This window comes from Neodiprion virginianus, chromosome 3, assembly GCF_021901495.1.
Source record: "Neodiprion virginianus isolate iyNeoVirg1 chromosome 3, iyNeoVirg1.1, whole genome shotgun sequence".
Taxonomy (NCBI): Eukaryota; Metazoa; Arthropoda; class Insecta; order Hymenoptera; family Diprionidae; genus Neodiprion; species Neodiprion virginianus.
In genome coordinates, this window is record NC_060879.1 from 24209316 (window position 1) to 24227231 (window position 17916).

At 40.9% G+C, this 17916-nt stretch overlaps 1 protein-coding gene across 3 annotated transcripts in view; it reads left to right on the forward strand.

Moving 5' to 3' along the window:
* The window catches only part of LOC124300174 (TWiK family of potassium channels protein 18-like), a 274675-nt gene that overhangs the window by 108432 nt on the left and 148327 nt on the right, over window positions 1-17916 (forward strand). The window contains exon 3 of one of the 3 annotated variants that reach the window (XM_046753903.1): window positions 16093-16217. The exons of the other annotated variants lie outside the window; for them this stretch is intronic. The gene's annotated coding sequence lies outside the window, so the exon portion shown is untranslated. The remainder of the gene's footprint in view (window positions 1-16092; window positions 16218-17916) is intronic. 3 annotated transcript variants of the gene reach the window in all.

Genomic DNA, 17916 nt, shown 5'->3' on the forward strand with positions numbered 1-17916 from the left:
CCTTCGGTTCACCGATTATGCTGAAACTTCTAGGGGTACTTCTTTGTCCCAAAATGTAGAGCTTCTGATGTACGGCTCCAAGCAGCTCCATGCTTCCTTTTCTCGATTTAGAAGATGTCCGGTTCTCCGAAATTCACGGCTTGCACTTTATCATGGTTCTGAAATAGTAATACATCCGTTTATACTTGAATCTATGAATACCTGCCATCGAAACTTTAAGAAAACATAATGAAAATCATCATTTCAGGCGAAGATACATAAAGTTTCAGTAGAATCCGTGACGTTTTAGTTTTAGTAAAATTTTTTTACTATGGAGATCATTGTAAGATGAATCTCAATGTAACATTAATTGGAATATCAGAAACAAACTTTAAGGCGAGACAACCCATTCGATTTTTAGTCAGTCGATATTGGTTCGCAGGATAACGTCATCGAAATGAGTAAATAACATTCACTGCCGTAGATCCAATTCTTACAAAACATTTGCTGAACAATTCCGTCTGATGAACTGAGATAGATAAATTTATCTTTCCTATCGCTTCGTTCTGATCAGGTAATTAATCGCTACTCGGCTAATATTCGGCCCATTACCATTAAAAATCTGTAAAATCGAGAGTTCTAATTACAATTTCTGCGAACCTTGGGTTAAATAAACGGCAATCCGAAAGTAAAAATCATGCGCTATTTGATCACGATATTATTGATTGCATTGCAAGTTATGCATGACCTGCGAATAAATCATTATATCCCAATGACTGACTCCGATAACGCTCGTTTAGATAGGATCTTGTAGCAGCCTGGCGAGCTAATAGCCAATCATGCAAAGACAAAACATAGTACCAGACCGCCATTGATTATTGCCCTATCGCTTTATTATTTGCATTAGGCATTACCGCGCCTGTATATCACTCCAAGTTTATCGCCCATAATTATCTCCGATGATGCATGGAACGGAGCAAGGTATCTTATCTGTAATCGCCATACCTCGAAACGGCGTGTACCTATATAATAGTAATCTTGAGAATAATTTCAGTCCTTGATCATCCGTTGTGTGCGCTTATATTATGTACAGGCAAGCCGGGCGGACCCGAGAACATTTCCATTTAAATTTCATTGATTTATCGAAGTACGCTGTCGCCAATTATTGTTCGATGCTTTACAAGGTCTAATATATGTATATAATACAGGCTTTGGCGCGAGAGAAAAATTGATGTCAATTTAATCACGTTATTGTGTTACCCGCTGCGCGTCTCGATGTGTGAGATTTATTTCCCTTGTGGCAACGGTAACAGTTTTGTCCTGCATGGATGCTCGCATTGTGGAAAAAAGTGGAGGGGTAGAGAGTATTTTATTGGTATTGATTTATTAAACCTTTCGAAAGAAATCACTCGAGTATAGGTAACGTATTGAACACAGCGCATTCGCGAAGGTACAACTTAATGTAATATCCATGCAACTATTATACTCACCTGAAAGAAAAAGGTACTATTGGAGCGGAACGAAATGAAATGGAATTTTTACTCCGATACTGGATGAGACGGGTAGTTTTGAGTTTTGACTTAGATGAGAACGAACGGTCAAGTTCGAGGCTGTACTATCCGTTGTAACATTTTCAATCGAAGTGAATATGAGTGATCTGAAATATGAATGCCACCGAAATATCATCCAGTAGTACGGAAAAGTATGGAGTAAAATACATGTATCTGAAAGTCGATCAAAGCTGGCATACAATGAGAGAGGAGAGACAGAAAAGTTCAATCTCGAAGTAAACCAGACTGCCCTCTTACTTGAGAATAAACTCCTGAAGTTTGGCACCTGAGACCAACAAGCGACTTTTCCAACTTGTTTCTTTGATGGTTCGGCAAGCAAATATCGCTGATTGTTAGAGGATTTCTGATGATGTTGTCGTTGATCTGAGGTAGAGTTAGAAGTTAATTCTCTACCGATACTGCCTCTGTACGCCGCGCAATAGCGATCGATATGCGACACAGTAAACTTCTTAGTAATCGGATAACATGGCCTGAGACGAATTGAACATGTTCGTACGACGCGATGAACGGTGGCATCAGAGACTGATACGAGGGTATTGTGTTACTTGCGTAATTCGAATCAGATACTGACATCAAGGACCTCTCCAAAATGTCTAACAAAGCTCGTGATGGGTTACATGGTAATAAGTAGTCCAGTGGGACGGATTGGGTTTGAGCATTGGTTGGAGCAACTACTTGATAAAGTCTTTTCTGATAGAATGGCGTTGAAATAATGCACGATAATTAAGGGCTTTTCAATTAATTTGACTCGAATTTCAGATTAAATACAAAGAAAAGAGATTTTTCAACATACATGAATTAGAACACGGTAACAACAGTTAATTCAGAATATATGTTTACAGGTAAAAGTCAAACTTTGTTGTTTTGAAATGCATCGATTGACAAAGACAAAGTTGATAATTAACGATATGAAATTATTTCATTCGCGCACTTTGAGTTTCGAATTAGGAAATGCTTCACTAAGAGGTCAAGACTCAGAACTTCTCTTGTAAGAAGATTTTAAATAATTATTGAAATTGTCTCGTAGGGATGATTAACTGTTGCGCAAGTAGATTTTTTTAAAACTGCTCTGGTAGAAGGATTCCTTTGGAGTGACTCAGCAGAAGGATCTTTATGAAGTGACAGATTCTAGTGGAACAAAACGAGTTCCTCTTGGAGCTAGTTTTGTGGTTTGCTCACAGCGTCCTCCCACGGGTGCAAGTAAGGATTCCTCGTTTATCTTTCGTATACATACAAACTAACTTATTTTATCATTGCGGCATCCTAACCAAAGTAAATACCGTTTGATACATGGTTTTATTACGCTGCAAATCCTCTTCAGTGTACATGTGAATGTAATCCTGTTTGAGGTTATTATATCCTAAGGTTAGAAAATAAGCAAACTACTGAAAAAACAAAATAGCAGAGTTTCCCAGAAGCGGAAAAGGAGATTACAAAGATCTATGAGCATAAAACTTTGGTGTAAAGATATAAGAACGGTTTCCAACGAAATACAAAACGATATTTGGAACTTTGTAGATATATAAAACGCAACATTAACGATTTATCGATCCATTTATCTAGTATTTAGAGGCAACATCAATCGACAATTTGAGACACCAGACAGGGCGTATTATATAACTCAACGCTTCTGGGTTGCTTAGGCTAGACCGTTGAGGATTTTGGCCCAGAAGTGTGTCCACATTTTATTGTTCCAATCAGCCTATCCTGTTGGGAGAGCTCCTCTTGTCAGAAAAAACTCCCGACTACGCTTCTAACCGCAGGTTAAGCGTGGACGGAATTGAAAATCGTGGAGTACGAGAAACGGCAGAAGTGTGCATTATTATAAAAGGGCGAGGAGCTTGATTAGTGTAACAGCATGCAAAGCGGCAGTGCGTTGGCCGAGCTGGCGACCGTTAGACCGTTGATTTGGGTTCAGAGGAGGCGAGGGAAAATGCTTACTGAGCTGCCCAAGAAAAGGTACAACAGAACGTAGAGAGTTCTGACGAGTTTTGAAAAGAGATAGCGAGAAAAAAAAGGGAAGGGGAGGAAAAAACGGGGCCAGGAGTTTTGCAAAACACACAAAAGAAAGGTTTACGAGGGCTAAGGGTGCAGCAAAGTTTTCCCGGCATTCTTCCTACGAAACGTGTCGAGCGTTTATTTTCGGATTTAGCCAAATTTGTAATAAAAGGCAACGGCAGTTTGCACTGGCGGGCGAGGGTAACTTTGACCAACTTCTCCACAACACATTTATAAGCTTTTAGTACTGGCATCCATTCAAAATGATATTTCCCCCTGTAAACTGTGCGACAGGCCACTCTTGGTGTCCCGGCTTACTTATTTACTTAGAGAAACTTTGTCCTGATATTTATCAACTTTTCTTTTCTTGCACATGAAACATCGCGGAACCAAGTTCCAGGCCGCTACGTACAAGATTTAACGACTGCTTAATCCGCCGCAGAGTGGCCAACATGACTCGAACGAGATTTCTAGATCGCGGTAACTTTTTCAGCGAAACCCAAAGACCTCGCAGATCTGGTTTAGGTAAAGCACGTCTAGATATTCCTCCAGCTTCTCATCATGCACGAAATTAATCGTAACGCTGCGTGTGACTGCGTGAGTCAATGATCAATAACATCAAAGCTTTGAACCGAGGCTGAGTTCTATTTGACCACAACCAGCCGTAATAGGGATGGAATGATTTTGGGATGCCCTATATTCGTGTGGTACAGGGATTATTGGTGTTCAATCTCCTCAGGTTATACGCTAGAGGTCACACAGGTGTTCAGATTTTTTATTCAAATCATTTCCAAACCATGATGTAGAATAATATAATGGGCTGAGTTGAAAGACTGTAATATTAATTGGTCATCAATTTTCAGTGCGCTCACCCTACTGTGTTCAGAAATTCATTTTGTACCGTGGTAGTTACGTGTCGATATCGGCGTCATGGAAAGGTCGGATAATTGGACGCCTTTGATAAATTTCCGGAGAAATTCGCGTTTTCTCTTCTTTTTTCCATCTTCATTAACGAATATCAACTCATACTCGAATTCAAAGCATATTATTACATAGCTCGTATCGATTTGAGGGACCTTACGATTTGAAAAAAATTTCAACTGGGAGACTGCACAAGCCGGTATGGTTCACCAGGAAATAATATGCTAAATACACATATTGTCGAGTAATTTTGAAAATTCAAGTATTCCAACTTCGATATCGCGAGCACTTTTATCGCGTGGGTGGGAAGTTGTAGAGAGAAGAGAAAACCGCAAGAGTATCGAAGCTTAGCGATACAAAGGCTGCAATGAAGCAATAAGTCAAGCGAGACAAATTATGCAACAGCGCCATTATCGCTACTCCCCGCACAATTTCTACAACTGCAAACGTCAGGGTTGTTGACCCTTGACCGGAATAAGTTATATCCTGGTCAAACGCCGCAGTTAACCTGTTGCCTCGCGGCACGAAGTGCAAAAGGGTTCGAATATTTCTTAGTCCAGTAATCATCCTCGCAAAACTGTGAATTTGTGGAGTGTCATGGACCGTGAAACATTAAATCGTTAGGTTGAAGGAACCAGTATATTGTGGATGCGGATTATCATAGGTCGCAAATATCGATTTTTTCCTAACAATTGAAAACTCCGAGAGTTTCAGAAAATTCATGCTGGTCTCCTTGAAAGTTCAGACGATCGAAATCCTTGCAGCGGCGCGGATATAATCCTTGTACTCGGAGTACCTGGAAGCTCACAAACGTGCCAAAGCTCCTGGCTGGATCTAGAGATACGAAAGAGGACTCTTCGCTCTCGAAGATGCGAGCTGAAACTTATCTTCCTGGCGCTTCTTGGCAACAAAGTAGAATAGACTCCTAATGAGGGGATGGGTGCGATCGGCGCTGCTGCGGGATCCTTGAATCCAAGCAGTGCCTCGTTCTTGATAAAATGTATCCGTATGTAACGAAACTCCGTTAAGCAAAAGTCTTTGAGTTTGGATTGGCGAGAAAGAAGGAGACCCGGATGAAATCGATCGCATTTCCTCTGTTCCGAACAAATTTACCATGCCCTTTAACGAACCGTTATACCTCTCTTCCAGTCCGAGCAACACCTTTCCAGTACCTCATTAACGGTCATTATGGTTGTTGATGTCGATGTCATTCATGACTCGTAATTTTTAACCAGCTATCGCAGGGCGCCAATTCATCGAGGAGTTGAACATTGCCCTTTTCACGAAAAAGAAACCGATGACGTCTGTTATCTCCTTTCAAATAGCCACCGACACCAATGATCTTAACAGATTTATCGCGAGACCATTGCGACTTTTCTATCTCTGAGAATATTCATTAATTACTGTAACACCGGCACGTTATGCGTAACAGTTGGAACTAATTACCAAGCTCGTCGATTAGCTTCAGCTTCAAACGAGACAGCTATAGCTAATGGATTCCGTCGGACAAATCTAACGATCACTGAACGACATACCAAAATACAGGTTTTATGAAGCATTAAAGCAAAGCAACAGAAAATAGTCATCAATATACTGCAATCTGCATTGTCACACGTCGTTTGCGGTAATTATTTGCAGACGAGTCACGGACCCCCATTGCGATCGAAGCAAGTGCCCTGGCGCTAACAAATTGCTGCGATAATCTGGAACGGTGTGAATTTATGACCGAGGGTTTTACTCGCGAGATTAACTACAGGCAACAATTGCCTGTATTTGCGAGAATCAGGTTGGTTTCATTCCGTTATTTCGTTTTCCACACGCATATCGAGGTGAAATTTATACCGGTGCAACTTGATTACATCCAGCTTGCCTATCTCCGAGACTCCGACAGCCAACAAGTCACCCAATCACCGTGTTGGATCCATTTTGACAAGCTCCCGCGATATCATACCTCATCTGCACTGAAACACGGTTTTAGCACTGAGCCCAGAAACGTTTCTACTTCTCCATCTCCAGTGCACGTTGGTACTGCAAGCTTCGTACGAAGCTCTCTATTCACAGTGGCGTTTTCTTTTTCATCAGTGACAAATTACAATGCATATGACAATCTCAGTTAGTCTTTTACTTGAACTAAGAACTGCGTTTGTTTATTGAAACTGATAAATTCGTTCTTAACGCGCAGAACAACGTCACGTTTTGATGGGGGTCGACATCAAAGTCACCGATGGTTCAAGTCCCGAACCTATAAAAATTATATTTACGTATAATATACATCAGGGTTGTTCAAAAAAATTCAATTTGCGTTTTTCCAACGTGACACCCCCTGAAAAGATTTCTTAGATTAAATGAAATACTCTGGAAAAATTAAGCGTTGTACGCTATGTGGAAGATCGTCTGCAATTTAGTGTTTCACTTTTTTACGTTTTTTCCTTTTAATTTAGGAAAAATAGTGAACTACACAACTTTTTTATTGCTTGCATCAATCATAATATCAATTCATGTCGTAAATAAAACTCACGCTTCTAACATTAAGTCACCAGTTGATGTTTAGAAGAAGTGTATCAGGCGATTTTTTTTCATTATTTATTCAATGTCATAAAATAGTTATAATTTAATATAATCGTTTAATGTCGTAAAATAAGATTCCCGTTTGATATATCGTCATGTTACAGTTCGTGATGTTTGGTTTGCATACAAATTTCAATAAAGAAATAATAATTGAAGAACTATAACATATTTCTTCTTACATTAAACAAAAATGTTAGAAAAAGTGAAAATTCAAATGAGTACGATATTTCACATAACGTAGAACGCTCTTTCTTTCTTTTGATCTACCAAAATTTTTAGGAGGCGCCATTTCAGAAAAACGCAAATTATTTTTTTCTAAAACACCCTAATATCTGTATACCGTGTACATAGATAGAATTCGTATTGTTCGGGACTTTAACCATTCGTGACTTTGACGTGGACCCATATCAGTGAGCTTTTATTGAAAAGGAAAGTTTCAGGGAAATAAAAAGTACCGCGCACGAAGTACAGCGTTCAAATAAAAAAACCCACGACGCGACGGCACCCAGGCTCAAGTAGATACGGCAGAGAAAGAAGACGTTTAAAAACCAATTCCAAAGGCGTCGCTTTCCTAACTACACCGGCAGACAATTGTTTCTAACGGCCACCGCACCTCTGGTGCCCATTTATACTTCATTCCTTTCACCGGCAAAGGAAAGTCTCAGAAAAGTATCCGCCTGCGATTTCCCATTTTTCGTTTTTCAGTTGGCCAACTAGCCGTAGATTGGAAACCGCACATCAAGCTTCAGAACGAGGACTATCGTCGAAATCTAATAATTTTTAAATTGAGTGTAAAAAACTAAACTATATTTAAATTGGCTCATCTATTTTGAGTTATCATGGGACAAACAAAAAAAAAAGAGCCTAAATTTTCGCTAATGACTCAGAAATAGCTTGGTTAATTGATATTGAGACCAACATCGTCATAGTTCGTTTATTTATTCTCGAGATATCGTCGAATGAAAAGGACATCCGAGAATCCAGGTTAAATTGGTCTCAGATAATTTTCCGAACCTAGTAACGTGGAGATCCAGTGAAAACTGAACTTTCGATTTTGGGAATGATTACATAATGACTTTTCTTTTCAGCAGAGCGAAAAGTTAAAAATCCCGTTATTTGCTGATTCATCAAACCTCCTGAGGTGCATACCAGAGATGAAAGTTAGGATTTGTAAAATCAGCGATTGCTACCAGCACAGCGACGTGGTACCCACTGTGTACACACTTGAGTATATAGAACTTTCTCGAACGCCCCAGGCCAACCGCCTCTCTCTGTGTGTTCTCCTTACTATCCTTCGGGCTGTCACCTCGGCTAGGAAGGTCCATTAAAAGCAGGTCGAACCAGTAAGGAGCACCGTTTGCACACGGCGGTGAAGCCGGGTCGACAGTACGCAAGCACTCCCATGCAGATATTCGAGGTAATATAGAGGCGAGCGTGGTCACGGTTATTGGGGTGTACCTAGGCCATGCTGTAAGGGAAGGGAAGGGAATAATTGAGGCATGGGAGGATAGCGGGGAGGTTGGCTCGTCGAGAAGAGTAGGGTGAAATTTTAATCATCGCAATCAGGAACACCTCGGGGATCGTAAACATATTCCCAGGTGCGGCAAGGGTCGAATTGACCGGGTAGACTAACGCGGGAATGACAGTCGCATCGTATCTCCGTGTTTGCACTCTAAATAGGAAGTAATTTCACGGCGGTACGGTCTAAAAGATCGCTAGGCCAAGATAACTCATTGTCAGCCTTGCAGGCTTCACCAGCTGAGTATGGTTCGTTGTTGCTCGCCGATTAACGTCGAGTATAAGAAACCCGAGAACCATGTTTCCGTGCCGTGAGTTGCGAGGTAGCTGGGCGTCCTTCTTGTGATCCGATATCCAATTTTCTTTTCAGTCTTAGCAAAACCGGTCGTTTGGTAATCTGGCGTTACATGCTTACGCGTCTCGCAATTAAAATAACCTAACGAACCGTTCTTCTTTGATACGTTCTTTTGTTCTCGCACTGCGCGGACGAAAAAGAAAGATTAATCGACAGTCGATACGAGGGGTTGAAAGGTCGGAGTGCAGATTATCTCGGGAAGAGAATCAATTTCTTTTTAATGGGAACTGTCGGATCGTAGCCTTGGCCGAGGGGCCGAGGATATTGGTCGTGCCTGCTATACGGCTTGCTTTTGACCATAGGAAAGAATTGGCATGCAAAAGGCCTGTGGGGCAGGGTTCGATCTGTAAATACAAATCACTCTTAAACCGTGGATCTTTCGTCTTCTTACCAAACAAGCTTACAAGAGAAATGTTCAACAAGATTAACCCGTGTTCAGGAGGGGAGTAAACAGATGAAGAGAAAGGGACGAGGATAAGTATTTCCTCATATTATTATCTATGCACGCCTCTGGCGCAGGTCCCTCGGAGACTGCGGAAAGAACCTAACAAAAGTACATTCATCCCTCGATGCGAATACTTTCAGTCAACCGTCGATGGCTGGTATTATGGAGCGTATAGAAGAAGGACACTCTCTAATGGACGGCGCGTTCAAAACGTGGTCAAACTCGATACGCAAATAAGGGTACATAAAATAACCGACTTGGCGTTGATTGATACTAACAATAAGTTGAGTGACGAAATTGAACTTGTTAGTTACAGAGTTACATTTATTATATCTTAAGCTATAGACAGATGGGCAACTTGAGTTTAACAACACCACCACTATTTGCAGCCAAAATCGGTTCACTTCTTACAACTCTGAGAAATCCCTTCTTCTATACACTCCAACGCTGCTATTTACAGCCACCCTGCACATTTGCACGGAGACCTGCAGAGGAACCGCAAAAGCTCGAAGCTCGAGGTATTCGTTAAAGCTATGCAGATCCTGCGGTGTATACCGTAGATACTGCATACCAATGCCTGTGGAATCTATTCACTTTGTTTAAACTGTACTCATTCAAGTCAATTATGCAATTCTGAGAGATAGGGATAGAGAGAAAGAGAGAGAGAGAGAGAGGGAGGTGGGGAGATCAATCGAGGGTGTTTCGAAAACTCATTAATTGGTTTGCGATGACATCTCGAATACGCCACTTGCGGAAATCCGTTCTCTTCTATCACTTCGCGTCAATTTGTATCGTCACGGTACAAGCTGGTCATATAAAGGCATCATTCCTCAGGGCCAGACTCGCTTGGGTCGTACTCGAGGTATCCTGCAGATGATATAATACTTGAGCATCCCTTGCGCGGTAATCCTGAACCATTATACGCCTAACGATAAGGTGGACAAGTTTCAGATTGTAGAGAGAACGATGGGGAGCGGTCCTTAGGATGGCCCGATACGGAGAACGATAACGCAACGGAGTAAGGTGGAAGAGCAGATTTTCAGCGGAGACGTAGAACGCGTGTTTCGGATAGTCGCTATTGGGTCATAGTTTCCAAGACTCGTTGGTCTCCGTTGGAATATAATCTCAACCAATGCTTTCCTCGCCGTATTGCGATGGACGTTGATAACCGATCCTCACGCTCCGCGTTACTTGGCATGAGTGTTTATACGGCGCAACTTGATAAGTGTATTTCTTTGAGTTCAGTCGGCGAATACGTACCTACTTGAGGAGAGGAAAAGATCGTCTACTTCAATTTTTCGTTGCCATTAAAAAGTTTCGTGATCGAAGTTTTACTTTACTCTCTCACCTGAACACACACACACACACGCACACACGCACGTGCAGAGATTCACGTGTATGGGATACTTCGAACAAACATCCTAAGTAATATGCACGGAGCTGCAGCTCGTCGAATTCACCGAAAACAACTTTCTCTTATCCCAATTTCAAACCATACCCGCTGCTTTAGAGTGTTTTATCATACCTTGAAAATAATTACATTGCACCCGAGCAGCTCAGCATTAGAAAATCGAGTCAGCGAACCGAATCGCTCGGTCGGTCCCATCGCTTTTAATTCCGTTCTGTCCGCCTGCTGGCAATTCATTTACAATCCACGAAAGGCTGACTGGGGTAACCATCGGTATACGAGCATTAGTGTGTGTATAGCCTCACTTCGTAGTAGTGACTCTCCAGTGAATACAAACGAAAAGCTGAGTAAGCTGAAACAGTTTCAATAGCAGATCATATCTTTCAACTGTGGCTTCAACTCGCCGTAACCTTTTCCTGAAAGTTCTGCTTTCAGCTTGAGGAACCCCGGAATTCTTGAACCCAGCTACTTGCCTTGAATGACTCCAGTCAGGGGTGGTTTTAATTGCCACATTAACCGACCCACCAAACCCGATTCATTTGCGTGATTAACTGAGCTGGTTTTTTTCCTTTGATTCCTTGATTTTCACACCAGCCCCAGTTTCAACTCAAGTCAGATTTAAATAAGTTTGGCGTAAATGATTCTTGTGCTTCTTTGTTGAAACTTCCCAGAAGATTACGTCTCAGCATATGAAACAGTACAAAAATAACTCCTGAAATTATCATCGTCCACGTTCATTAACCATTCTAATTATAGCAAGTCGATGCAGAATCTTACAGAATACCAGCGCAAAGATTATAACAAAGGACCGAAGCGTGAGATATTTTATTTCTGCGAAACATAAATACAAGGCGTGACCCAATCAACTTGGAATAAAGTGGATGTCCCGATAAAGCCCGAGGGACCTCTGGATAAGAGTTATCAACTCGGGAATGGAAAACACTCGTGACTCAAGGGAGAAGCTTCCGCTGTACCGCTATCAAAGATAAGCGTCTAGAATCTAGTCCATAGCTCCGATGAACACTTCGTCGTATTGGGAAACGATATTCGGTTTCCCGCGGTTTATGCCCGTTCACATTTCCCCGTATCTCTCTGGATAGTCGGCGAAGTAGTGAATGTCGAAAAAGTTAGTTGAAGATTTCTGGCTTACGAATAAATTCACTAAACTAATCTTTTCAGATGTCGATGTTTCGATCAGCGTTGGCTGTCCCAAGTTTCACTTTTCTGTTAAGCTTCGGCATCGAAATATATTTGAAATTGGACTTACAAGGTGATTAACTTGGGATTTGTTTTAAATTTTGACCTTATCATTATGTTATTAACCAAGTACCGCCTGCTGTAAATATCATTTTGGATTACTTGACGAAAGGTTTGCTTAGTTGCAAGGCTTGTATATTTAAGAGAATTAATCGCAAGACCTACTGAAGAGGTTGACGAAATCAGCCTCGATCGGAATAAATCGATATTGCAAAAGAGAGCTACAGTATGAGAAAATCTCAAGGAATATTGTCCTTTAATTTTAATATTATTATTATACGTTAAATATTGAAATGCCTGTCGTATCCTATGTCAAAAAGTAAATGGTAATTTTTTGACACCAGCTGCGCACTTCGTGGGCGATTCTATCGTTGGCATTTTGCTACAGTATGTGGGGATTTTCTACAGTTTGTACTCTTTGATTAATTTATTTATAAATTTTACTTAGCGTATACTAAGAATTCACGAAGTGCCGGTAGCAATAGGCAAACTTGATAATGAATTTTGAATGTTTGATTCTTATTCGAGAGATAATTTTGTGGAGAAATTTCAGAATTTTATGTCACTATCGGGAATAAGAATACTAAAAATGTTACAAAACATAAACTCGATAGATCAAAAATTAGAGACGTGGATTACTCCATTATTTCATCCATGCGAAACGAGATGTTGGCATCCTAATTTACTTCGGGCCGATAAAAAAGTAACTGCTAAATTGGTGCTAAACGAGTAAGCAGATCTACATACATAACATGTTGATGATCGTGAAAATGAATTTAACATATTTTTATTATAGCGCTGATTATTTCAACGGTGGATTGTGGATGATCATGTAAAAGTGAAACAAGATCGATTAATATTCTGTTTTGATCGTGTAAAAACATTGCGTTGAAAAACGGGTTAAGAGATTATTTAGAAAGTGCTACACACAACTAATAAGAAAAAGGTCAGTATTTGCATAGACGAAGACAATTTTCATGATAAAAAGTAATAAATAATCAGGAAAACGCGTGAATGCTCTAGTAATATTAAACATTCTGTGACTTAAAAGGCGTGCTACGAAACGTGTTGATCAGTGAAATCAACTCCTGGCGATTGTTTTTCCAATATTCGACGCTTTCATATATTCCAGATATGTTTCTCGAACCAATTTCACTCCTCTGCATTCATGGCTCCGCTTCGTTAATGCCGTGCAGTTCAAGAATCAGCTTCCATCCCACATTCTGCTTTCGGAATATTAAGCGACCGTGGGTATTCAACGCACGGCTATCATCGGAAGTTATTACGTAGTGCGCATAAACGCAACACCCTCTCATCGGCCCTCGTGCGCACCCCCATACGTGCATCTACATATGTTTGGAGCTAACAATAAGGACTCTGTATCCTCTTGCGAGATATTGCGGGTCACATTATCGTAACTGAAGCATAAATGTATTTTCCGAAGACGTCTCGTCACAAAATACAAATATTTGCATGGATATTAAGTGATATTTGTACGACGAAAAGTTTTAACTCCAGCATTCTGCAGTAGCCAAGACATTTGAAATTCAAGAGGAAAATGTGGCACTGATTGTGAGTTGCTACTCAGCGTGGGATTGAGGAATAAAGTGTCAGTGACATGACGTACTTTTTTCTTCATGCATCATTCTGTCAAGAATCGTCGGTACGCTGGGGATCCATTGTCGGAAAAGTTTGAATCGCCAAATGAATGGAAAATGAAAAGAAAGGAATAAGTAACATGTGAAAATATACTCATATTTCCATTTTGCGACCCTCGCTATAATTTTTTGCGAGGCAAATGTATACGCCCGGCTTCTTCTTTCTCGTGGGAATCCTCCGAAAGAAACTGACGCGTAACGTAAGACTTGGTGTCTCAAAATTACCAAGTTAAAAACGAGTTTCTCTTCAGTGTAGTAACAACGAGAAGATGCATCTTGACGTTTTCTCCTTCTCTCAGGTCTTTCAATACTTTTACTTCCAATCTATGCTTCGACGATGCAAATACCTGCGCTCCACTTTTTATCACAATGTCTGGTGTGCCAGTTGAGTTTTTTCAAGATTTATAGTTCCTGCGTTCCGCAGATTGGATCGTCGTCGGTAGTTATACCGGCCAACGGTTCTTCTCCTACATTCGTTTCCTTGTCGGCGCATCGTTACATTTTCATTCAAAAATTGAGACCGTATTAGATAAACTGGCGCATTATCGGACTTCGCATCATTCTTCTTACAGTCGATTTTCACCTTTGAAGTTGCTGACGACGAACGGTATTGTTTTCGCAGTAGGGCCCAGAGACGATAACAACGTATATTGCTACCGCGTACATTTTTTTCCTACCTTGAAACGAACGCGAATATGACGTGGTAGTGATTTTTTTGTGTAATGAATAAGGGTTCGCTTATCGGGGTACACGTAAATTATTTCCGTTCTCTGTCCACAGGGAAAAAAGAAGTCGACGAAGTAGATTGTCAACGTTTGTTCGTGTCATTGGACGTTCATGACGAGAGAGAGCGGTGGTGACTAGTTTCGTTAGTGTTCTACTGCCGTAAAAATAGCTTCAACCATAGTCTATTGTCAGAAGCACCCCTCGATTCTCAAAGAAAGGAGGGACACATTTTATCCCTGCGATGGTCGCTTCACTCGAGTCAAAACGTGTCAAGCACAGTTGTACAATTTACCAATGACGTTGGCGTCAACTGCCGATTATCGGACTTTATGAAAAAGTCGAATGCTTCAATTGCCCGATGGTTTCGCTCAGTTTGAAACTCGAGAGTTGAATAAAATCGATATGCCGCACCCGACTTCGCTTGACTCAGCCGGATAGCTGGCTGGCTTTAGCTACCTCACTGACTTGTCCAGATTTCTCCTACTTCCGTACAGTGTAGATATGTATGTACCTACATACATACCGTACCGTCACTAGATCCAGAATGCTGTACATACGTATATATATATATATATAAAGAGAAAGAGAGAGAGAGAGAGAGAGAGAGATCGCGGAGGATTACAGAAGCCGTGTTTTCCTTTTTTCCTTTTTTTTTCGCAAGAGTAACGTGACGGGAATAAATGATGGACATCCCCTTCGAACCCATTCTGTATGGTCAGCGCAGAGTGAAATACAATATTTCGCTTCACTTTACATATAGCTATACATTTGTACATACGTGTATATCGCCTCTAGGCAGTTATACTGCACCGGCCAAAGCTAATGCACATCATTCGCTCCGTCTGGTTCTTTCAGAATTCTCTCTCTTCTCATTCAGCTGTGCAATGGTAGAGTTGGTCATTTCACCCAGAGCACATCTGGCCAGGACTTTGTCGATACACGAATCCTTACTTTATCTTCAACGAGGTTTTCTGGTGACGAATCTCCTTTATTGACCGTGTGAAAGACGAAAGCAAAGGAAACTCGGTGAAGCAGACGCATGCGTGCCGAGTGTTCAAATTTACAGTTTCAAACTTACGTTACTAGAACAATCATTTGGTGATAATTACTTAATCAATATTATTACTTTCCTTTCAATGGTTGCCAAGCGACTGTTCATAGTTTTACGGGCTTACCTATTGAAGGTACTATTTCCGATGATCACAGCTGTGGCCGATGCTATTCAGGTGATCGTTGATGAGTACCACTTTGATTAACAATAGTAATGATTTATCGCCCGATAAACTGACAATCAGTGAAAAACAGCAACGGCACATGAGCAATCATGCGCAGATTTTTAAAGCTACTAATGATCATTGGCGAACAAAGAATAAATATGGAAAATCAATCAGTCGGTGAAACTATTACCATACATTGGTGTTCATTCACGTATACTTTTATGCATTTCACGTTCACCAATTAGCTTTTCGTAAAGAATGACGCTCATCTATTTGAACTATCTTTTTTTCTTAGAGGTTTATTCTGACGTACCTACGCGCGGATCAGAAACTTTAACTTGTATAAAAACTACCTGAGTTTTTCAGCACAATAGTCCTTACGTTGGGAAAACGATGTCACGTACTCCGGTATCGTATCAAGCATCAGATTTCGGTAGCGATTTCTCTACCTCGTCTTTCTGCCACTTGCAGGGCTCTTCGCTTGTCAGATGGTTCGACGAACGATCCGACGCAACCACGGCCCATGCAGACCGCAAACAGACGAGTAATTCAAAGGCACTCACTGGTTCGCCGGCAGGCCACACATGAAACTAATTGTAAGTTCAGACCTACGTTCTCCCAATAAAGTTCCTTTGGTATCCCGTTTCCCGGACAGAACGATCGTACGTATGGGTTATCCACATTGTAGGGTTGGTGCCTAAATCGGAAACGATAATAAATTTAATTCCATTGGAAGTTACTTGCAGTATTTCTTCCTACCGGCCCCATTTCACTTCACCGTCAGCTAATAAAATACTCCCCCGAATAAACCCAGCGCCGAAATGATATAACTCGGGTTCAACGGCATTGGAAAGCTTGTTTTCAGCTCGTCTCCGATAAGGTTCATCCGCATGAAAAGTCAAGCGCGCATACTAACCGTAGACTAAATTTGATGCATTCAGCTGAAAGGTCAGCTGGAAGTGACCTAGAGGTGTACGTCGGAATGAAAATCAAAAAAGAAAAAGACTAATATTTATAAAAGATGCTGATGTCGCACGCGAACAACGTCTATGTTATCAGTTCAATTCGGTTCATCGTTTCAGTAATCGTGTACTGATGGTTAGTAACGGAACGTGAAATGTTTGAATAAAACTTGAAAATATGTATACAACAAATTCACTGAAACTGGATCAGCAAGTATAAAACATTGAATATTTAATGTTTTTACGGATTCACGACAGTATTGTTAACGGTTAGATGTGTCGAAATACATGTGTAAGGTGACGAAGTTATATTCTCATCTGCCAGTGTTTTTTTCAAGCGAATGAATCGGTAAGTTCGAATCAACTTTTGCATCGTTGGACCATAGTTGTTGAAAAGTTCGAGTATGAAGTGTCACTTACGGCTGATTCTGCATTTTTTAAAAACTAAGAGAAAAATCGAGTCCACTAGAAATGTAAAATCAAAGGCTGCTTTAGCGAAACATGACTTCAAGATAATATCTGGAACTCCTTGCTAAACTTTCGCAAATAAATACATAACGCAAACGCTCATTTTGAGCAATGAATTACAGGTAGTTACGTGGGCGAAACTGGCGTGGCGTTGGTAGGGGATGAGGCTTAGGAAGTTGCAATGATGAAAGAGATAAGTCGATCGATCGGCGAGAGGCTAAGACCAAGCCTGGAAGAGGTTGTAGCTGTATTGATAAGTATAGCCAAGCACTCGCTCCACGAAGGAGGATTGGTCTTTTTTCTTTCCTTTTCCCATACTTTTCCTTGTATCGCTGCCTTTGCCGTTTCATTCTGAAATTTATCTCCGCTCCAAAATTCTTCTGATAATTCTCCAAACGGCTTATTCTTCCACCGTAATATACGGAATACGATATCCTCAGTTCTTTGAACGGCGCGGCGGGGTATTAAAAAATAAATATTAAAACAAAAATTAAAAAGTCTAATCATCGTTCCCAGGATCAGATTACGCAGCTCCTCGCGCACTCTGGGTCTCTTCGCTGGGCTCGCTAATTGGCGAAACGTTAAACGTGGCCTCTCAACGGAACTTTTAGATTTATTTGTGGCACAAACCGAGCTTGCGATATTCTGCTTCAGTAAGAAATTACGATAAACTTTCGGGACTGAACGCAGTTTAATTTTTCAAGCATGCAGTCATTCATACCTATTTCAGATAAGAAACTTATCAATTTTTACGTAAGTGTTCCCGATTAAAATCAATAACAAGTACCAAATGTTGATCTTACAAAATCATGTGATCCAAACAAATGTTGCTGTCCAATACAACGAATTGGTAGCGAAGCGGTGC